The sequence below is a fragment of the Echinops telfairi genome, unplaced genomic scaffold (assembly GCF_000313985.2).
Source record: "Echinops telfairi isolate 266 unplaced genomic scaffold, ASM31398v2 ScPeMD7_7469;HRSCAF=8507_1, whole genome shotgun sequence".
NCBI lineage: Eukaryota > Metazoa > Chordata > Mammalia > Afrosoricida > Tenrecidae > Echinops > Echinops telfairi.
Genome location: NW_022111373.1, coordinates 50,780,238 through 50,803,815, shown reverse-complemented (window position 1 = coordinate 50,803,815; position 23,578 = coordinate 50,780,238). Strand labels below are relative to the sequence as shown.

At 40.1% G+C, this 23,578-nt stretch overlaps 1 long non-coding RNA gene across 2 annotated transcripts; it reads right to left on the bottom strand.

Annotated features, from left to right (window-relative positions):
- Positions 1 to 23: 23 nt before the first annotated feature.
- LOC123521124 lies at positions 24 to 22,012 on the bottom strand. 2 transcript variants are annotated; one of them, XR_006679601.1, is made up of 3 exons: positions 21,713 to 22,012; positions 9,178 to 9,315; positions 24 to 57 (listed from the first exon to the last, which is right to left on the bottom strand). It is a non-coding gene; the product is annotated as an uncharacterized LOC123521124 (long non-coding RNA). The 2 variants fall into 2 exon arrangements; XR_006679602.1 differs by having other exon boundaries at positions 9,178 to 9,312.
- Positions 22,013 to 23,578: the final 1,566 nt, after the last annotated feature.

Here is a 23,578-nt window from a genome sequence, read left to right as displayed (position 1 = left end):
TCCTGGAGAAGGACATCATGTGATGAGATGGATTAACACAGTGGCTGCAACAATGGGCTGAGACATAGAAACAATTTGTGAGGATGGCACCGGACCACGAAGTGTGTTCTTCTGTTGTGCATAGGGCTGCTATGGGTTGAAAGTGACCCAATGGCACGTAATAACAACAAAAGTGGACCAGGGATATGCATAAACCTTAGATATGTTCATGGATTTTGAACTCACAATTAATAATCAACCATATAACAACTAGTTCTTAGGATGCGGCCCTGCTCTATATGTGCCTTCAGGGAAGATATGGGTACTATAGCCAAGTGCAGTGAAGAAATCAGATGGTGCCTGACTATCAGGAAGAATATCATCTGAAGTCTTTAAAAGCTTGTCCTTAAAGCAAGCAGCTATCTAAATGAAGTGTCAGCTAAGGGCACATGGCAGGAACACACCAGCCTGTGTGATCCAAGGATTATTAATATAAAATCCATAATAAGATGAGTAAGTTATATTAGAGCTTAAATTCTGAGCACCTGCTTTGCAGAAGGCTACAGATGATAGTGAAAGGACAAACCCATTTGCAGGGTCCTCGTGTGGATAAAGCCTCCAATGAATTCTTTGTTATCATAGAATGTGCACTGTCTTGTTCTCAGACTGAGTGCATTGGAAAGCGGGTTGCTTCCACTCTTCTGACCAGCCTAGCGAGAGGCAATCTCCCTCAAGGACTTAGGTGGATGGTTCCCAGGTTGTACTGGGGGTTGCATAGTCATAAGCTATGTCCTGGCTGCTTCAGGGAAGCCCTGGACCAATATTGCAAGCTCCTCTGCCTAACATAATATGAGTATTCCAAACATGGCCCCATCACACTCTGAGCATCCCACTAGTAACGATGTTAAATTGATCCCACTAATAATGATGTTAAAACTGCCACCAACCAGGTTTATGAAGCAGTCAATCTTCTTTGATCTCCCATGTCCTTTTAAAAGCTAGGTTCCCCAGCAAAACCATGAACGATTATGACCTTGTCCTAATAGTACCCCTCATCAAGATGTTATGTTTCTGTAGTTGTCTTGTCCTTTAAGATTCATTTAAGGCTTAATCATTGTTCTCTTTATTGAAAAAAAGTTCATGGGAAAATTCCATTACTTTTTAATCCCATGCTTTACTTAACTTTTTGACCCCCTCAGAAGTGAGTATTCATGTATATAGCCCCATTCACCTTCCCATATGCATTCAGTTGTGTGTCCATCTATTTATCTGTGGTAGTTATATAATCTAGTGTCAGTTTGGGACTTGAGAGGATTAAGAGTGAAGGGGTGGAGTCTAGTCTGTCAATCAGATCACAGCCAATGAGGCCTCTGAGTTGTCATGGCCTTCTCCTGAGAATTTTGGGAATTCCTGGATTTCCTCCTAGGAGGCAGGAGACAGACTCTAGCTCTCTCTCAACTCACTTCCTTGGAGACTATCTACTACCAAGGCTGATTCCCTGTGAGACATCCCTGACACCCTGATGCAGCCAGAAGCCTGGACCTGGAGAAGCCACGTGGAGAACTCTGTCAGCACTGAAATGCTTATACTGCCACTGGATTCACAAGACTTCCCATCCACTGGCCTGTGATCTTCCTGCATTCAGCATCATGGCATGTGTTTCATGAATCTGAAGAGGACTTCATAGATTGGTGCTGGACATATGGACTAATATCAGATTTATGGGCTTGGACTGAACTGGATTGGGTTGCTTTCTTAATGCACAATTACCCTTTATATAAAACTCTCTCTTATACACATATGAGTTTCTATGGATTGGTTTCTCTAGTCTACCGGGACTAATACAGTTTCAACACATAGATTATTGCTATGACTGTAATAGTATTATGTGAGTATGCAATAGTATTATGTGAGTATGCAATACTATTATTGTACATAATACTGTCACTGCGTATACTATTGTTTGCTTCCTTTGTCTTCAAAAAAATAAAATAAAGATCAGAGACTTAAAAAAAAGTGCTCCAGGAAACAGTCCCTGGAGTAGAACACCATGACTGGTGAAGAAAAAGATCAGTGAAAAAGAGGACGACACTCAAGTGATGGATAACCCCAGCTGCAACAAAGGCATCCAACATAACAACACTTGTGGAGGTGGCAAAAGGACCTGGCTGTGCTTTGCTCCAGTGTGCATGGGGTGGCTGTGAGTGCAACCAACTCAGTGGGACCTAACAACAACAGCAAGTGGATGAATCTTAGAGCCATGACATTGAGAGAAGGAAGTCAGATGCAAACATGTATTACTATACAGTTCAATATTTACATGAAGTTGAAAAAATAAAGCTAATGTTCTGTGATAGAGTTTGCAAAATACTTCCATAAGGGATGACAACTGGGACGGGCCAGGTGGAAATATTAGTAACATTCTATTTCTTCACCTGAGTGTTGGCTACACAGATATATTCAGTTTATTTTTTTAAATGAGCTATATGCTTGTGGTAGTTATATAATTTCGTGTCATCCTGAAAATATGAAAGTGTAAGGGGTTTCTCAATCAGGTCACAACCTGATGTTACCTCCAGGTGGGCGTGCCTTCTCATAAGAAGGATCCTGGGAACTTCCTCTCCCTCTCTCTGTTTCATCTTCCTGCTGGAGAGCCATGCTAAGTCCTGTGGGCCTTGTGAGGCAGCCACCACCATTGGATCCACAAGATTTTATACCCAATAGCCTGTGATCTTCCTGCATTTTACTTTGCTGCGTGTGGCTGCATGGGTCTGAAGAGGGACTTACGGACTAGTATCAGACTTATGCACTAGTATTGGACTGATGGACTTGATCTTGACTGGACTGCAATGTTTGCTTGATATACAATCACGTCTTGATACAAAGCTCCTTCCTGTACCTACATGAGTGTCTCTGGATTAGTTTCTCTAGGCAAACCAGGGTAACACAATACTTCTGTACTCTTCCTTTAATGCTTGGTTAAATAATTAACTTGTTTTAGAAATCATTTTTGAAGGGTCTTCAAAGATACACTCACTCTCACTCACTCTTTTATAAGGGAGCCGTTGCCGCTTGAAGGGCTCTTTGGTTGGTTCTGTCATATAAGCGTTAGATTGCTGACAGCAAGCTTGGCAGCTTGAACCCACCAGCTGCTCCTCTGGAGAAAGACGGGGCTGTCTACTCCCATAAATATTTACATTCTTGGGTACCTGATTTAAGGTCACTGTGAGCCAGAATTAACTTGAGGTCAATGGGTTTGGTTTTTTATTTGGTCTGGTTCTTGAAAACTCCGCCAACAGAAGCCACAGGCAGCTGGGGGGATTCATGGAGTGTGATTATGGCTTAAACTGAGTCATGGGTCTGTGAAATTTCATTATAGTATCCTCTGTAATGTTGTATCATTTCTAAACTTTTCATAATAAAATAATTTTCCTAAATGTCTATATACTATTGGGATTCTACCAGAATAGGCCTAATGTTTACCAGAATCAAACCAGCCTTCTGATCTCCGCAGCATATTCTCTCCCTAAGATAACACTTGGCAAAGCTCGGTCTCCTGATCACCTGTATCGACGCTGCGTCCTTTCCTGGTGGGTCCTAATTGTTTTTCTCCTTTGGGAAATAAAAATGTTCACTACTTCCACTCAATAAAGACTCCCACCAGCCAATTAAGTTTTCCAGCAGCAGTGTCATTGTCTAATGAAGGAAGGACTGTATGACAAAAATAAGCTTCAGTGGAAAACATTTAGGGAAGTAGAGAAAAGTAGGCATGTGAGCTGAGCGAGGAGACTGGATGTCATCCTAATGAGAGGCCCCATGCCAAATCAACCCAAAAGGAAATGATTAATTAGGGGCGTGTAGCAATGGAGATGCCCCCAAGCATTTCAGTGAAGTGGAATGACGCAGGTTAGAGTCCAAAATAACAGGACAATTGATCGGGGAGTGGGAAAAACATATTTTTTCAGATGTGTGCATCACATAAAGATAGTCCTATTTTTACCATAAACAGTCCAATCTTGTTAATCAAGAAGTGGTTTAAAAGATCAATAAAGTAATGGCTACAGATAAGCATTACGAATGATGTTATTTTTGGTGCACCAAATGTTTGTCCTAAATTGAGGGTTAGAAACAGTGCTTGCCAGAACGATTTTATTTTTTTAAAATCCAGAGAACAGACACCACTCTAGGAGGCAGATCTCTATATGTAAAAGTATCTAACACGGACTGATTTCTACTTCAAGTGAAAGTTTCTATATTTGGTTTTATAACATTTTTAGACCATTCTCACTTCGCTGCAGGGTTCAACTTTTATTCTTTTCCTTCTTGGTCAGAATGAATTATCCTTGCCTCCTAGCTGGAGAGAGGAATGAAGTTTTTCTTTGCCCTGCAATCTAATTATACCCTCTCCTACCCCAGCCTCGTCTTGTCGCTCAGGAGAGAATAAAGAGCGAATGTCTAAAAATGGTTGCTGTTAGATACAGATGTGTTGGTTCTCAGCTGATGGAGCCCACATGTGCCAGAGTTGAATTGCTCCAGTGTCGTGGTGGGAATGTTTATGGGAGCCAACTCTTTCTGCCTCATGGGCACCGGATGGGTTTAAACCATTAGTAGCTGAGCTCTTAACTCTTGTGCCATGTGAAATTTGTCAAAACCAAAAAACCTGTGCCTTCAACTTGATTTCCACTCAGAGTGACCCTGTAGGACAACTTAGGACTGTCTCATAGTCCTACACTGTAGGCCTGTAATTTTTATGGAAGCTGGGTGCCCTAGTATTCCCCTGTGGAACGGCTAGTGAATTCAACCAACCAACATTCAGCCAACAGTGGCTGAGCGCTTTAACCACTGGGACACCAGTGCCCCTAAAATGGGTTAAATTTCAATAACAAACTGTCAAGCACAGTTCAGCCCTCTGGAAATGCCTGACTTACCCCAGTATCGCACCAAGCTGGTTATAAAAGCCTTGAACCTGAAACAGGGCAGGGAAATTTAATGATGTTGCACAGGAAATAGCAGAAAGCGCACATCGATATTGGACTGTGGAGTTCCTGGACGGTCCAAATAGTCAAGTACTTGACTGCTGACTGCAAGTTTGACTGCTTACCAACAGGTGGGAGGTTCAGGTTCACCCAGAAGTGCCTTAGCAGAAAGATTGGCAGACTAGTTTTTTAAAAGCAGCCATTGAAAACCCTATGCAGCCTAGTTCTATTCAGACCCACAGTGAGTTGTAAATAATTCAACAGCAACTGTTTCTGTTGTTATTGTGGTTAGGTGGATAAACACTGCCTAGGCCTTATTAGGAAGCCAATCAATATATGGCAGTAAGTAAACAAATCTGGCAACTATATTGCAAAGAAGCCCCGGTGGCACTGTCAAGGAAGCATTGGACTGTTAAACCCAAAGTTTTCAGTTCAAACCCAGCAGCCACTCTGCAGGACAAAGATGAGGCTATCTGCTCTTATCAAGATTTATAGCCTCAGAAACCCCATCTAGGGTCAGTGTGCGTCGGAATCCACTTGAGGGCAGGGCTTGTTTGGTTTGGTTTGGTTTTTTGAGCCTGTTCCAGGGAGACTTGGTGGCATAAGTGGGTCATACTTTGAATTTCTAATCGAAAGATCGGGAGTTTGAACTCACCAGCCATTCTGCAGGGGGAAAAATGTAAATGACTGACTCTTTGAAGATTAACAATCTTGGGAAAACCCTAGGGAGTAATTCTACTTTGTCTTATAGACTCGCTATTAGTCTGGATTGACTTGGTGGCAATGGGTTAGAGGGTTTGGGTTTTGTTTTTATTATTGTTTGATAAGACACGAAGAAGCACACTTGTACATTCATTGCCCTCACGATTCTCAAAACTCTCACTTCCGCTTGAGCTCCTGGCATCAGCTCCTCATTTTCCTCCCCCCCCTCCTCACTCCCCCCCTCCCTCATGAGCCCTTGATAATTTATAAATTATTATTTCATCATATCTTACACTGCCTGGCATCTCCCTACACTCACTTTTCTGTTGATTGTGATAAGAGTTGTATGAGCCCCAATAAAACGATTTTTAAAAATTAGAATAGGAGAATGTAGACAAACCATTATAGATTTTTTTTTCTGTTTTAATTAATCTCCCCAATTTTGTGCTTCAGAGCAAGGGTTTGTCATGTCTTCGTCAGATGTTTTTGGCAGTCATGATTCTGAGGTGTGGCTTTAAATACCCACAGCAAATGTGTTGTTTTTTAATGACAATAGTTTTCAAAATCCTACTAAAATTTTGGATACTTTTTTTTTAAAAAGGCTAAAATACTCAAAATATTTATTTTTCTTGTTAACAATTGACTTGATGGTAGGCTTGAAAGGTATATTCTCAGGCATTTTTCATTTAATTTCAAAAAATTATTTTTCATACTTGCTAATTTAAGGAAATATTTTCCCAAACCTCTGAACTCTAGGAAATTTTCAAAGATGAGTTAAGAATTTCTGAGAACTTGATAGCAATACCTGCCAATTTTAACATTTCTCTTTTCTCAATAACTTTAAAATATAATTTTTAATTAAAATTTGTATAACATTTTGTTCATTGGATAAATATATATTAAAAAACATTTACTATGGTCAAATATTTTTTAAAGTGGGTATGTAACAGGCAATTCTGCACATCAGACTGATAAATAAAGCATCAATTTTTAATTTTCAAAAAAAATTCTTTATATGTACATGCCTGTATTTAGGCCTCGATAAATGTCCTTTGCCTCCTGGGGGTAGGGGGTGGGGGGAGATACGAAGAAAAGAAAGTCAAATTTAAGCTTCAAGAAATGAAGCATAATACTCTTGAGGTATAATCAAGATTTGAACCAGCAATAACAAGATATTAAGTGCAAAGTTAAAAATCATACTCATAAGGCACAATTCCCTCTATGACCAGAATGCTTTAAATTTAGATGAAGACAGTGACATCATTAGACAGTGACATCGTTAGTGTGGTTAACAACGCCATCACCCCCACCCTCACTCTGGACCTCCTCCCCTATGAGACCATACAGAATCCTTAACAATGGTTTTTGTATTAATGTTACTCTTAAACTGTAATACCAGATATTAGAGGGTATGATGGCAATTTACTGGCATACACAATTAGCAAAATTAAAATTACACCTTAAATTGCAATATCATATGCACAGCCTAAAAGTATTTATATTAACATAGTTCCATTTGGTTAAGAGAAAGTTTTGTAAAGAACAAAATAGGCTTCAAGTAAAAGTGTTTAACAATGACATTAAGACTACATTCCTTTTGCCCATAAATTTGACCATTATAGGAGATAGAAAGTGGTTCAGGTTTTCATAATTAATAATGGCCTAAATAATGTAGACAAACACAAATGGAAATGCTTTCACAAATGGAAGAATGTAATAAAAATAAATGAGAATTTCAGCATCTAGTGAACTTCTAAACTAAACTAGAATTTTCATTTCCTGGCCTTCACACTGCAAGCTTATGAATCACTTAAATGCAATCATTTTGCCAACTCACTTGCTGATACCAAGATTGGAATGCTTTGGCTATCCCTTTGATGGATTGCAAATCGCTCTTCATCAGTTTTAGCTTTGAGAATTCTTCTCATATGAAACCACAGATGCACAGATTGTCAGAAATAATTTTAGGCTTGATGAAGAGTTGGGAGAGATTCCATGAAGTCTCATTTGACTATGACTGTCAAAATGTCTAGTGTTGCCCAATTGTTGGCTTCTTCCAGATCAGCCTCACCTCTGTCATGCATCTTCGCAACCTTGGTATTTCTATTAGAAGCTCACTTTTGGATGCCTCATCATAGAAAGTGGTCCGTTTTGGAAAGGAGGCCTTTAACTCTCCTTCAGTGGCCGATGGGAAAGTCTTCGCTTGAATATCCCCAGACATGGCTGCTGTTTCCACAATGACTCTGGTTCTGATCTGAAGTTCATAGTGAAAGTAATCAGCGCGCCCAAGCATTATCCTTCTATTTTACTCGTATGGTCTCCCTATTCCCTGGTATCCTCTTCATAAACTATCTTGTCAGTCTATTTCACATGCATATTTGTTTGATTTTAAAGTGCCTGTAGAGTCCCTAGGAGTCATAATCAACATGTTGGCAGTGAGTCTGTGTTTTGGTTTAAATTGCATGCTGCAGTAGGTGCAGAAAAATCTTGGTCTCTAGCGCTGTCACCACTACCTTGTTGAGATTGAAGTCTTTAGTCTGCAGGTACTGCTGTGTAAGATTAATATCCAATCAAAAGTAGAGACAGCATAGGAAGTGATCAATAGGCAAAAGACCTTGAGCAGTTCCTCTTGTGTCCAAATTACCAATGTGGATCACACAGAGCTTCAATTGGCACTACAGATTTATGGGACTTTTCTTTCACTGGCTGAAGTGAAAGGTGCTGAAGTTGCTGGCTGTCTTTTTTCATTGACACTCCAGTATGGTCAATTAACATGAGCCATTGATGGGTGGGAGGAGCAAAGAAAGAAAGCCTGGTCTCAAGAGTTCCAAAATGTTACCCAGCATTCATTTTTATCAAAAGAGTTCTATGGCACAAGTTAAGTGAATGGTCCACACATTCATTAAAAATAACTTTATTTCTCTTTCCCTTAGCAATGACATGTTCACTTCCATGGATTTGAGTCAAGCATTAGCATAGCTTGGAGCATGCATTAGGTCCAGTCTATCTATCTATATATGTATATGTATATATATGTATATGTATGTATATATATATGTGTGTGTGTATATGTCTCAGAACTGAGATCAGCATAATTTTTCTCTTTAAAAAGGAAACATCCTAAAAAGACTTCTTTCACTTCAACTCTCCTGTTGTTTATTTGTACATATCTGATTAACTTGGACAGCTGGTCAATCTGTGATGAGTCTGGTGAATTGCAGTACATGATCTCAAAGTACTTTGCAGACTTTGTGTCCATGGCAACCTTCTCATTTGCATGAATTTCCAGGGCATTTACAAACCCATTCCAAATTTTTGATGATACATTAAGTTTACCTGTGTTCCACTCTAATCTCATTAGGTGATCTTTCAGCACTGGATCATATTTTGAACAATCTCAACCAGCTTAGGAAAGCTCCCTTTATTCAAGGAAGACTCATCTTTCATGGGGCAATGGATAGCTAGATTCGGCTTGGTAAGAAACTATGCTATATCAAGTGATTTGTTAAGGATGTCATACCACATTTTCTTTCCTCGTTTTGGCACCAGTGGTTTGGTTCGGCCTCAGTCCTGGTCCCAGTGGTTTCCACTTCAGGGCACCGTAAGCGCTTTTCAGATGTCTCACAGGATGTACTTTCAGGCTTCGTTTCCACAGCTTCTGAAATCCAGTCACAGATGGGGAGGTCATATCTTTAGCACTGGCAACAAACCATTGGCAGTAAATAACAGTTTATAAGTTATTGCTTATGAGTGAGTAAACCATTCATGCCCACCGAAGTTTCTCATCACTAGCCATTCCTTGATAAAACGACTCTTTTGAAAAGCTGAAGCACCTTTCCCTTCTCCTTTACACCCTGTCTTGATTCAATGCCAGAAGGCACATCTTTGTTCTGGAAAGAAGCATGCCCCGTTTTGATGATTTCAACCCTACAATGATCTGACACTGCTATATTCCAGAAAGAAACATCGGGCAAAATTTACACATCTTTCTCCATAATATCACTCATTTCATTTACAATTTCATGCCTAGAGTCGCTGCCAGCACTCTCTTCTGCTTCAAATTCTGCCCTTTCTGCTCTTTGCTTTTCTGCAGAGTGTAGGTTAGCATAATCACTTTTATCAAATGGAGACTGCCTGACAGGCGGTGATTTTTGATGAACCCGGTCATCCTCTGCTTATTTGACATATTGAAGCATGACTCCAGTAACTGTTTTGCGTGATTTAACTCTGGGCTCTTTTACTTTCCTTTGCTGGTAGCCACTTGGCTAACTTGGGAATGTGATCAACTATCCTTGAGTGATTTTACAAAAAAGGTAGATAAATGAGCAATATTTGGGGGGGAAAAAAAGAATGTATACTTTATGAAACTCTTGGGTATGTTAGTTCTAGGAAATGTACATTTTAGTGTATCTCTATTTTTTAAACCATAACTCAAATCTAAACCCAGAAAATTTCATTCAAATTAGATTTTATATTTATAAGACAGGTTATTTTTAAGGAAAATTAAAATTCAAAAAAAATTTAACTGAACTTAGGATTTGTTATATTCATCAACATAGATTAAAAAACATAGCATTTTCTCACTTCATGTTTTTTTTATCATTTTATTCAGGGCTCATACAACTCTTATCACAAATCATACATACATCAATTGTGTAAAATGCATTTGTACATTCATTGCCTTCATCATTCTTAAAACATTTCCTCTCCACTTAAGCCCCTAGTATTAGATCTTCATTTTTCCCCTCCTTCCCCGCTCCCCTCTCCCTCATGAGTCCTTGATAATTATTAATTACTATTTTGTCATATCTTTCCCTGTCCGATGGCTCCCTTCACCCACTTTTCTGATGTCCTTCCCCCAGGGAGGAGGTTACATACAGTTCCTTGTAATCGATTCCCTCTTTCCAACCCATTCTCCCTCTACCCTCCCAGTATCACCACTCACACCACTGGTCCTGAAGGGATCATCTGCCCTGAATTCCCTGTATTTCCAGTTCCTATCTGTACCAGTGTACATCCTCTGGTCTAGCCAGACTTGCAAGGCAGAATTCGGATCATGATAGTGGGAGCGGGGAGGAAACATTTAGGAACTAGAGGAAAGTTGTATTTTTCATCGTTGCTACATCACCCCTTGACTGGCTCATCTCCTCCCCGAGACCCCTCTGCAAGGGGGTCTCCAGTGGCCTGCTAATGGGCTTTGGGTCTCCACTCCACACTCCCCCCATCATTCACTATGGTAAGATTTTTTGTTCTGATGATGCCTTATACCTGAGCCCTTCGACACCTCATGATCGCATAGGCTGGTGTGCTTCTTCCATGTGGGCTTTGTTGCTTCTGAGCTTGATGGCCGCTTGATTACCTTCAAGCCTTTAAGTCCCCAGACACTATACTTTTTGATAGCCGGCCACCATTAGCTTTCTTCACCACCTTTGCTTATGTCCTCACTTCATGTTTTAAGATGCCAAATACCTCTATTTAGTTTTCAGCACCATATAATCATTTTACATAAAAGCATATCAACAATTTTAATCATAACATATTATGTGATAAATATACAAAAGGGCTTCAAAAGTTTCACAGATAAATGGGCTGAAAGATAATGAAGTTTTTAGTAAATTTTTGAAGCCCTCTAATAGTTGTAAATTGTTCCCTACAATTGACATGCAAATTATATTGATACTAACACCAAAATTGCTTTGTAAAATCTTTCTACATTAAAATGCAACATTATCAGTTGCAAAATTATTAACAAAAGTAGTCTTCATTTTTTTCTCCTTTAATTACTACTTTATTATCAAAAAGGTTATTGATACAGGATCACGTATACTATCTCGCCCAATATTATATATAAATATTTTGACAAAATCAGCACTCTAAAAACATAGGCAACAATAAAAACAGTAGTGTGCGTGTGCAGTACATGCAGACAAAACAATATGAAAAGTGTCATTGTAATTGGACAATAATGAAAACTTTGAACAGAGCACATTTGAAAATTCCAAAAGTAAATGCGGATACTACATGGTTTGAGAATAGAATGCATCAGGGTGTATCTTTCAATATCCATATTCAATCTGTATGCTGAGTATATATTAGAAATTTAAGGGGAAGTGTGATTAAGTGAATGAGAGGAACAGCTCATAAAAGGAGAGTGAGACATATTGTAAAACTTGAGGAATGTAATCAATATCCCTGAATGTACATGTAAAAAATGTTCAGTTGTTGTCTGATATGTTTTCCATGTTCTCAACAATAACAAACAAGAAATAAATTACATGCAAAATGAATTCAAAGTGTAGAAATACAAAATATAAAAATCTACTAGAAAAAAATGCTTTGTTTTCATATTTATTAAATAAAAACCAACCTTTTAAAAATTATCTAAGTTGTAAGGATAGACAATGCAATAAACCTCCTCTCACATGCTTACCACCAGCTACAATTTTTTTAACTCATGAAGCCAACATTGGAAAAGGAAATATTAACAGTAATTTCTCAGACAAATAGAATCAGTTAGTGATAGTTAAGTTGATGTTCAACTTGGATAAACCACGGTTCTCAGTGGTTTGGCAGATATTATGTAATCCTGCTTATTTTGTGATCTGATAAGAGCAGCCAATCCATTGAAAATAGAGTTTCCTTGGGGATATGACTTGCATCCCACTTATATGGGTGTTCTGGCAAATGTCACTTTTTCAAGCCTGCATCCAACTCATCATCCTCTGATCTTTGGTTCTTGAGACATGAGCCAGATTTGGGGACTAACCAGTTTCTGCAGCCCCAAAAGCAAACAGCCTGATGCCCACCAGGATGAATTTAGATTCTTTAGCCTTACAACCACATCCATCCCGTGAAGCCTTCAGCCCGACTTCTGACACATCAATGTGCAACTTGCCTGCCTTCCCAACTGCTTGAACTATTTACTTGAAATAAGTTTATCTAACTAACTATCTATATTTCACTTGTTTTGCTCCTTTAGATAACCAAGTACATCTGGTACTGAGAGTGGTTGTAAAGGAAGAAACTCATAAGGATGAGTTTTCTCAAACCTGCTTAGTTTTAAAGGGATGGAAAATGTTCTCCAGTAATAAAGAGGGCACTGCTGAAACATTGTATGAAGCCAAATAGGAATATGCAAAATATCACCACCATCATCACCAATAAAATATTTGTGAGAAATAAGGCTCTGAGTGATTACATATTTGATATTTCTCTATGGCAGGTGTGGTAGGAAGGTTTATTGTGCCAACCTGGCCAATGGAACATGTGAGATTAATAAGGTCGCAGTGATTGCAGAGCAAAGAGATAAATGGCTTGGTAAACCCTGCCTGTCTCTCTCTTGCTCTCTGGTCATCGGAGCAGTGTGTAGTTGCCTTAGCTAGTTTTCTGCCTTAATTTGTAAGTTACACTACCCGTGGGACTCCCAACCTGTGAATCCATGTTGCTAGAGCTTGAGGTTCCTTTGAGTCCTGCTTCGCCATGCTGCTGGTATATGCATTGCTTGACCAAATTAATACATCTCCTGGAACTTGGTATGAAGCTATTGATCTGGCCAATGCCTTCTCCTCAATACCAGTCTCAAAGGACCACCAGAAGCAGTTTGCCTTCAACTGGCAGGAATTACAATACACTTTCACAACTCTGCCCCAGGGGTACTTCAACTCTTCCATCCTGTGGAACTCTTCCACTCCTGTCACTGTACCTTCCTTCTCCCAGTCTTCACCTCTGCAGGTGTCACTCATAAGTAGACAGCAGCAGCACTACAGCCCCTTTCTGGGATCTCCCTAAAGGACAGTGGTGAAGGGAACTTTGAGCAGTGCACCTGGCCACTCAGTTTGCCTGGAAGGAGAAATGGCCAGATATGAGATTGTATACTGAGTCATGGGCTGTACCTAATGGCTTGGCTTCATGGTCAGGGAATTGGAAGGGAAATGATTGAAAAATTGGTGACAAGGAGGTGTGGGGAAGAGGTATATGGACAGACCTCCCTGAATGAGCCAAGAAAGTAAACATAATTGTGTCTCCTGTGAATATTCACCAAAGGGTTACCTCTGAAGAGGAGGACTTTAATAATCAAGTGGATAAGATGACACACACTGTGGAGACTAGTCCTCCTCTTTCCTCTGCCACTCCTGTCATCGCTCAATGGACACATGAACAAAGTGGACATCGTGACAGAGATAGAGGTTATGTATGGGCGTAGCAACATGGACTTCCACTCACCAAGACTGACTTGGCCACTGCCACTGCTGAGTGCCCCATCTACCAGCAGCAGAAACCAACATCAAGTCCAAGATATGGGACCATTGCTTGGGGAGATCAACTAGCAACCTGGTGGCAGGTTGATTACATGGGACCACTTTCGTCATGGAAGGGGCAGCGTTTTGTTCTTATTGGAATAGACACTTACTCTGGATATGGATTTCCTTCCCTGCACTTAATGCTTCTGCCAAAGCTACCATTCATGGACTTACAGAATGACTTATCCACTGGCATGGCATCCCACATAGCATTGCTTCAGATCAAGGAACTCATGTCACAGCAAATGCAGTGCAGCAATGGGCCCATTCCCATGGAATCCACTGGCCCTATCATGTTCCTCATCATCCTGAAGCTGCTGGCTTGATAGAGCGATGGAATGGGCTCCTAAAGACACAATTACAGTGCCAGCTAGGTGGCAGCAGCTTGCGGGGTTGGGGCAGTGTTCACCAGGAGGCTGTATATGCTCTAAACCAGCGGCCAATATATGGTGCTGTGTCTCCAATAGCAAGGATTCATGCGCCCAGGAACCAAGGGGTGGAAGCTGCAGTGGCACCACTCACTATTACTCCTAGTGATCCACTTGCAGCATTTTTGCTTCCTGTCCCAGCGACCCTGTGCACTTCAGGCCTGGAGGTCCTGGTCCCAAAGGAAGGAACTCTCCCACCTGGAAACACAGCACGGATTCCACTGAACTGGCAACTGAGAATGCCTCCTGGCCACTTTGGGCTTCTCATGACTTTGTATCAACAACAGGTCAGGAAGCGTGTCACTGTACTGAATGGTGTGATTGATCCTGATTACCAAGGAGAAATTGGACTGGTACTACATAATGGAGGTAAAGAAGAACATATCTGGAATCCAGGAGATCCCATAGGTCATCTCTTAGTGCTACCATGCCTTGTGATTAAAGTAAATGGTAAGTTACAGCAACCCAATCCTGACAGGATGTATAATGACTCAGACCCTCAGGAATGAAGGTCTAGGTTACCTCACCAGGCAAACAACCATGGCCAGTGGAGATGCTGGCCGAGGGCAAAGTTAATACAGAATGGGTAGTAAAAGAAGGTAGTTCTACCTATAAGTTATGACCATGTGATCAATTGAAAAAGTGAGGTTTGTGATTGTCAGTTTCTTTTCTCTATATGTGTTTATTGAATATCTTTCCTTTGTTCATGTATGATAGCTGTTTGATGTTAGGTATAAGTGTGATTTCATTAATGTCTGGAAATTATATATGGCTAAAGAATTGTGTACAGGTGCCAAGCTGACAAGGGGTGGATGGTAATAGTTAGGTTTATTGTGCCAACCTGGCCAATAGGAACATTGGAGGGTTGCAGTTTGATTGGAGGGCAAAGAGACAAATGGCTTGGCAAGCCCCACCTGTCTCTCTCTTGCTCTCTGGTGATCAGACTAGCATGTGGTTGCCTTAGCTGTTCTCTGCCTTAACTTGTGAGCTACACTACCCTTGGGACACCCAATCTGTGGATCGTGTCACTAGAACTTGAGGTTCCTTGGAGACCTGTTTCGCGATGCTGCTGGTGTACACATCGCTTTAGCTTGGGACTGTCAGATCCTGTTATCTGGCTGACTGTTGGTGACCTGCCCTGCTGTTTGCTGCCTGTGGCAAGACTGCCTTCATTGCCCTACCAAAAACTCGGCTGTCTGCTCCATTGACCCTGAATCCAGCAGCCCTCCTGAGTTGAAGGACTTATAGTATATTAACTGTTGCACAGAAGTGAGTTGAACTGAGCCCTATGTACTGCTGTGTGGATATATTCCTTTGTGCTGTATATATCTATCCTTATATATGTACCGCATGTACTCAAGTATACACCGAGTTTTTCAGCACATTTTTTATTCAGTTTTTGTGGTAAAATTAGGTGCCTTGGATGATATTCGGGTCGGTTTATACTCGAGTATATACAGAATATAAAAAATCAAATGTGTCCTGGTTTTGTTTCTCCAGAGAATCCTATCTAACACAGAGGCTTTAGTTGCTCTCAGGGTTTGTGACAGAGGGAGGTTCTAAGGGTGTCCTTATAGAAGGCTACATTGCCAGGGAAACAGCATCAGGCTGTGACCTGATTGACAAGATGGATTCCACCCTACACTTTTATACATCTGCAAGTTGACATAAAATTACATAACTAACACAAGGTTCTTTTTCTATTTTATCTTGTCGTTGTTGTTGGAGTTTTTTTGTTTGCTTTGTTTCTTGATATTATTTTGTATGGGTTGTTTTGTATATAAAATTCTGCATAGGTAAAGCTATAAAGAGTCTGTATCTGGATTAATGACACCTAGGGACATGGCAGGGAATGTGAGGTGGAAATGGGAAGATAATAGCAATGTGTATGAGAAAGAAGAAAATATTCTAAAACTGGTTGTGGTGATTATTGCACAACTCTTCTTAATATGAATGAAGTATGCAAATTATATGCCAGTAAATTAATACAGATAGAAAATAAATTAGCATTTTTTCAAATGTCTAAATTATAATTTTGGCCATTCATTTGGGATCTCTCAAAATGTTAAACTCATGCAAAAATAATTTTTTTCACACAAAAAATTTTAAGTTAAAACATGCAACCCAACAATTCCACTATTAAGTATATACCCAAGAAAATTAGAAATATATTCACATAAAACTTGTAAACCAATGTGCATGGCAGCTTTGTTCATAATAGGCAAAAAAAGTAGAAACAATGGAAATGTCCCTCAAATGAAGAGTGGATAAACAAAATGGGTGCTATCCATACAATGAGATATTATTTGAAATAATGATACTTGTATAGCATTAATGAATTTTTAAAACATTATTCAAAGTAAAAGAACCCAGAAACAAAAGGTCACATATTATGTGATTATACTGATATGAAATACTCAGATTAGGCACATTATAGGCATAAAGTAGATTACTTGGACATGACAACTTCTGAATTGTACACACTAAAAGTGTGAAAATTGTGATTTATCAATTACAACTCAATAAAAACGGAAAAATAAAGGAAAAAAATGGGCACTATCTCCAGGCTAGGTGCCATTGAGTCAGCTCCGACCCACAGTGACCCTATGGGCAACAAAACAAAACACTACATGGTCCTGTGCCGTCCTCACAACTGTTCCTGGGTTGAGCCCATTGATGCAGCCATTATACCAATCCATCTATTCCAGGGCCTTCCTCTGTTTACCAGCTCTCCACTTTACCAAATATGATATCCTTCTCCAGGGACTGGTCTCTCCTGACAATATGTTCAAGGTATGTAAGACAAAGTCTTGCCATCCTTGTCTCTAAGAAGCACTCTAACCTTACTTCTTCCAATACAGGTAGGTTTGTCCTTTTAGCAATCTACAGGACTTTCAATATTTTTCTCCAACACCACAATTCAAATGCATTTATTCTTCTACAGGCTTCCTTATTCAATATGCAATTTTCAAATACATTTAGTGCAATGAAGACTACCATGACTTGGGTCAGGCACACCTTAGTCCTCAGAGTAACATCCTTGTTCTTCAGTACTCTGATAAAGAGGTCTTGTGAAGCAGATTTACCTAATATTATATGTCTTTTGATCTCTTGACTACTGCTTCCATGAAAATAGATTGTGGATCAAGAGCAAAAATTCTTGACATCTTCAACCTCTTCTCCATTTATCGTGATGTTACCTCTTAGTCCATGTGTGCTGAATTTGGTCTTCTTTACATTGAGTTGTAATCCAGATTGAAGACCACAATGCTTGATCTTCATGAGCAAGTGTTGCAAGTCCTCCTCACTTTCAGCAAGCAAGATTGTGTCATCTACATACTGCAGCTTGTTAATGTCTTCCTCCAATTTCGATGCCACACTCTTCTTTGTATAATTCAGCTTTTGTAATGATTTTCTCAACATATAGATTAAACAAATATGGTGAAAAAATGAAACCCTTATATACATCTTTCCTGATTTTAAACCATGCATTATCCCCTTTTTGTTGGTCTGGGTAGTCTAGAGAAACAAATTCATAGACACTCAGATATTTATAAGAAAGAGATTTATATAAGAGCAACTGAATATTGAGAAAACACCCCAGCCCAGTCCACAGCAAGTCCATAAGTCCAATAATAGCCCATATGTCTGATACCAATCTATAAAGTTTTCTTCAGACTCACACAACACATGCAATTACTCCGAATGCAGGAAGATCACAGGTCAGTTGGTGGAAAATCGTGTGGATCCAGCAGTGATATCAGCATCTCAGCACTGGCAGGGTCTCTTCATGGCTTCTCCAGCTCAAGACACTAGTGTAGTTCCATGGGTCTTGTCAACTGCAATTTCTCCCAGAGAGTGAGCATGTGTCCCACCTCCAGGGAGCTATTTATCTACTTAGCACCTCCAAATGAGGTCATCAAGCTGCGACCTGATTGATAGGCTAAACTTCACCCATTCACTCTTAAGTCTCAAATTGACAATAGCTTATTTAACTGCCACAGACCACCCCTTGTCAATTTGACACTTTCACAAAACTCTCTAGCCATATATAATTTTCAAGCAAGCAACAATAAAATCATATCTGTACCTAACAGGATAAAACTAAAATGCATACAATTCAATATGTGCCATCCTCATTTAAATATAACGTTCTATAAGTGAATAAAACAAAAATATCCTATACTTATGTGAACACCTACACCATAATCCTATGAATATATTTTCCCACTTATGAAAGTCTGTAAGCCAGCCACTTCATGCCTTTATCCTCCCCATTTTGGATATCCAGTTTCTATATTGCGCACTTAAATCAACCTAGTGTTCTGAGGAGACAATCATATTCTTTGACATGAAGAATCTTCATTCCAGTTTGAATCTTGTGAAATCCGCATCCATAAGCAGATTCATATCAGGACAGGCCATCCATAAAGTCTATAGCAATATGAGCACCAGTTCACAGTGTATATCGAGTTCACAGGTTCAAATATTTTCTCTTCATCTGGTACGGTTCTAGTCAACCTAGTGTGTGCTGCCTTACTTAGCCTCACCAGAGTGCCCATTGACTGCCTTGCCTTTAGACCATGGACCCATCACGAATTCTCAACAACTCTAGCTACCTTGTGTTCGGTCATGAACTTCAGACCAGTCAACCGCTCTCGTCTTCTCCTCTAGTTCCTATAAACCAGGTTCACATGTGTTAGTGGCCAGACAACCCATCTCTTTATTGCAGCTTTTCTCCCACTTCCATTCAACAAGTGGATCCAGGTGGTCATCCAGCAACATTTCAGCCTGCCCACAGGCATACTTTAAAGTTCAGTCCTAGAAAGGAGTTTTCTTCATGGCTCCAGATTTTTTCCAGCTTCTGGCAAAAAACCACTAGTTCAAAATTTAAAAATTCAGAGTTCCTTTCTTTCCCCTTCAATCTGTCAACAGTCCCCTAGGCAAGTATCACCTTTGAATGTACTGAGCACTTAAATACTGGGTGGGGCTTATCTTTTCAGAGCCTTCTTTACAGGCTTGTCCTAAACCCATTTAAGGATCAAATTTTAATGGCTCAAGGCAAGTGGGTTTACAAGCTCTTTATTTTCATACTTCCCAGTAATCATTTCTATCAATCATTATATCAATAATAATAAGTAGAAACAATTAGTATAAGCAAAGAAGAATGAGATGTTAAACTTAATTCGTAAAACAGTCAAGTTCAATCGTTTTTTAGCTTATTTTAATCCTTATCTAAACTATTCTATTGATACAAAATATGGGATTGGGCCTCGCAGTATCAAGCCAGAGCCAGGCTTTCTGTCAGCCATTTTGACCTTCTGTCAGCCACTTTCACTAAGCAGATCTGAAAAATTCAAGGGGTGATTTCATCCGCTGAGCTCAAAGTATACATTAATCACATTCATCTTTGCCATTTCACACAGGAATAACCAAAGACTACAACCAATGAAAAGAATCAAAACTTTAACTTCCCATGTTTTTTCCAGAAAACAACCCAGGGAACTTCATGGACATATCTGACTTCCAGCTAGCCAAAGAAGAAAAATCACTGTGAGGGAGAGTTCAAGCAAGCATCCACTCTCCATCTTTATGATCTGTTTCTTTAGTACTCCACTCCCAATGTACCATAATGTGTTAGTCTGGGTAGACTAGAGAAACAAATCCAGGGAGACTCATATGTGTATGAGAAAGAGATTTATATACATGAGCAACTGAATATTGATAAAACATCCTGGTCTAGTCCAGATCAAATCCATAAGTCCAATATTAGCCCATATGTCCAATACCAATCTATAAAGTCCTCTTCAAGCTCACACAACACATGCAATGACGCCCAATTCAGGAAGATCCCAGGTCAGTGGGTGGAAAGTCTTGTGGATTCAGCAGTGATATAAGCATCTCAGCACTGGCAGTGGTCTCTACATGGCTCCTCTAAGCTCAGGGCATGAGTGTGGCTCCTGTGTCTTGTCAGCTGCAATGTCTCCCAGAGAGTGAGCATGTGTCCTGCTTCCAGTGAGCTATTTATCTCCTCAGCGCCACCAAATGAGGTCATCAAGCTGCGACCTGATTGACAGGCTAAACTCCACCCCTTCACTCTTAGTCTAACATTGACAGCAGATTATGTAACTACCACACTCTTGTTCTGTTTACATAATTGCTTCTTGATTCATGTACAAGTTCCGAATGAGCACAATATAGTGTTTTGGAACTCCCATTCTTCTTAAGGTTATCCCTGATTTATTATGATCATCCACCTAGTCTATCTACCCACCCATTTATCTTTCACTCATAATGTTTTTTGGAGTGGGGGAGCAGGTGTATGTATATACTAAATCTATAATATACAATATCTAAGGATGCACATTTAACAGAAGACCGTGGAAAAATGTCCAGGTTAATAAATATAACTAAATCATTTCTTTTAATATTTACATGGTATCCTGTAAGATATAAATATAAAAACGAGATCAAGCGTGTTGCTATCAGGTTGATTTTGACGTACTGTGACCCACGTGTGTTACAATACAGAAGTGGGATCCATAGGGCTCTTAGCTGCCCTTACTCTGAAAGCAGATCTCCATGCCTTCCTTCTACTGTAAGGGCAACATAAGCTTTCACCCTTCCTTACTTGATGGTTTTAGATCTTTCCCAAATTTTTCTGCCATACAACAGATTAATGGTTTTTTTTTTTAATCTGCCTAGAATAGATTACTAAAAATATAGAATTAGAGGATTTTTTTTAACTGAAAACTAGTTCTTCATTGCCTTCTCAAAAATTGACTGTACGTAATTCACTTTTCTTCAAGTGATATATTGGAAGGCTACTACCCTTCCATGTGAGTACTATTGCAACTCTTAATTTTTGTCAATCTAAAATGTAAAGGGTGATCTTTCATTGTCATTTTTGTTTAAATATTTTTAGTAACTAGGGGTGCAAGGCAAGTCTTTTCATACATTGACACATGTACTTGTCTATGAGTTACCTATTCATAATCATTGCCCAAGTTTCTTTATATCTCAGAAATATCTTTTCCCAGTATAACTACATGGGTGAAGAGGGGCGGCCAGAACAAATCCACTCTGGCCTGAATTAGTGGAGCTTTGCCTCCAACCGCCCTTTCCATTTGACTGTGCTGACATGCTTTCATTTCTCTGGGAAGTTGAGTGCCTCCATTTAAAGGAGGAAAAAAGGAAAGGAATGGGGAAAAAAAGTACAGCCGAAGCTTACATAATCCTCTTGCTCTCCTCAAAGCCTGCTGCTGCTGCTGCACAATTCATGTGAGGTTTATATTCCAGTAACCAAAGAGCACAGCACAAAACCCACCTGCAGTGAAGCCGTGGTCTCCAGTTCCCATGTTCAACAACCATCCGCTTAGCGTCCCGCTGCTCTCTTGAAAAATGTGGACTCCTCCTGATAGTCTCACTTGAGAGGAAAGAAGCCCTAAAAATAGCTGCCAAAATGAGAGGGCTCGCCCTCTTCCGAACACTTTGCTTTCATGCCACGTTTTCTGACACTTCCATCCTATTTTATTTTTCCTCCCTGCCTTTCCCCCCACCTCTTCATCTGAGTGCCTCACTGGTAGTCTTGACATTAACAAGCTTCAAGCTGGTTTAAAAAGGAAAAGAAGAAAGGACGAACTAGGGAAAGAACCCTCATCCTGCCAAGCAGTGCGTCTGCACAGGCTTTCCCACACAGAGAGGGAAGTGAGTGGCAAGGCTGCAGGGAGGCTGACATGGGGGCAGGAGGCAGCTGTTTGCTTTTCTTAAAACTGCCCTGATTCTGCATTTTCTTGAGGGCCAGTTGAATGCTGTTCAGATGCTGGGTGCTTTAAGACCTCTCAGCAGGTCAGTTGTTGCGAAGAGAAGTCAATCCCTTGCTGCCAGTCCCCAGCCCAGCCCTGAGTGTGGTCCAGCTTCCCCCCCCACTCCTTCTGGACATTTCGGTGTCTACAAAAGGCTGCACCAGCACAGTCAGTTCAGCACGGTTAGTGTTTGTCTCTTTTCTCATTGTCCAGGCTCAGTGGCAGTTTATCTGACAGTCCTATCAAGAAGTCCTCCAGAGATTTCCAAGAAGAGGGTAACACGGATGTACTTGCATATTCCAACCCACACCAAGACCGGTGTGAAATGTCAGACGGCAGCTGTGCTTGAGCAAATACTAATTTCTTCATGAGCAGACTTTAAACTTCAATTGCATCCCAAAATATAGTTTTGTGCTTAAGACACTTCTATCTTTTTTTAATCTGTGTTTTGCTTTGCTTAGTGTCATCATAATGGAGGGTCTCTAAATGAAGAGTCTCTCTCCTATTTTCAAATATCGTTGTTATTGCTGTTGTTGTTAGATGCCACCCAGAAGGTCTGACTTATAGTGACTCTGGGTACATAATATTGCCCGCTTCTGTGCCACCTTCACAATTGTTCTCATGCCCGAGCCCATCGCTGTAGCCACCGTGTCAACCCATCGTGCTGAGGATTCTCCTCTTTCTCCACTCTCCCTCTACTGCTCAAGCAGAATGTCCTTTTCCTGGGACTGTTCTCTTCTAACACCATGTCTGTGTGCTCTAAGAATCATTCTGGCTGTGCTTCGTCCAAAACAAATCCTTTTGCTCCTTTTGCAAATCCTTGGTAATTTCAATATTCTTGACCAGCCCCACAATTCAAATGCATCAATTTTTCTGTCTTCCTTATTCAATATCCAACCTTCATGTGCATGTAAGGCAATTGAAAATAGCATGGCTTGAGGTCGGCACATCTTGGTCCTCAAAATAACATCCTTGTGTTGCAAAGAGGGAACCGATTACAAGGAACTATATGTGACCTCCTCCCTGGGGATGGACAACAGAAAAGTGGGTGAAGGGAGACATCAGACAGGGCAAGATATGACAAGATAATAATTTATAAATTATCAAGGGCTCATGAGGGAGGAGGGAGCGGGGAGGGAGGGGAAAAATGAGGACCTAATGCTGGGGGCTTAAGTGGAGAGAAAATGTTTTGAGAATGATGAGGGCAATGAATGTATAAATGCGTTTTACACAATTGATGTATGTATGGATTGTGATAAGAGTTGTATGAGCCCCTAATAAAATTATTTTAAAAAGAGCTGCATGAGCCCCCAATAAAATGATTTTTTAAAAATAAAAAAATAACATCCTTACTTTCCAACACTTCAGAGGTCTTGTAAAGCAGATTT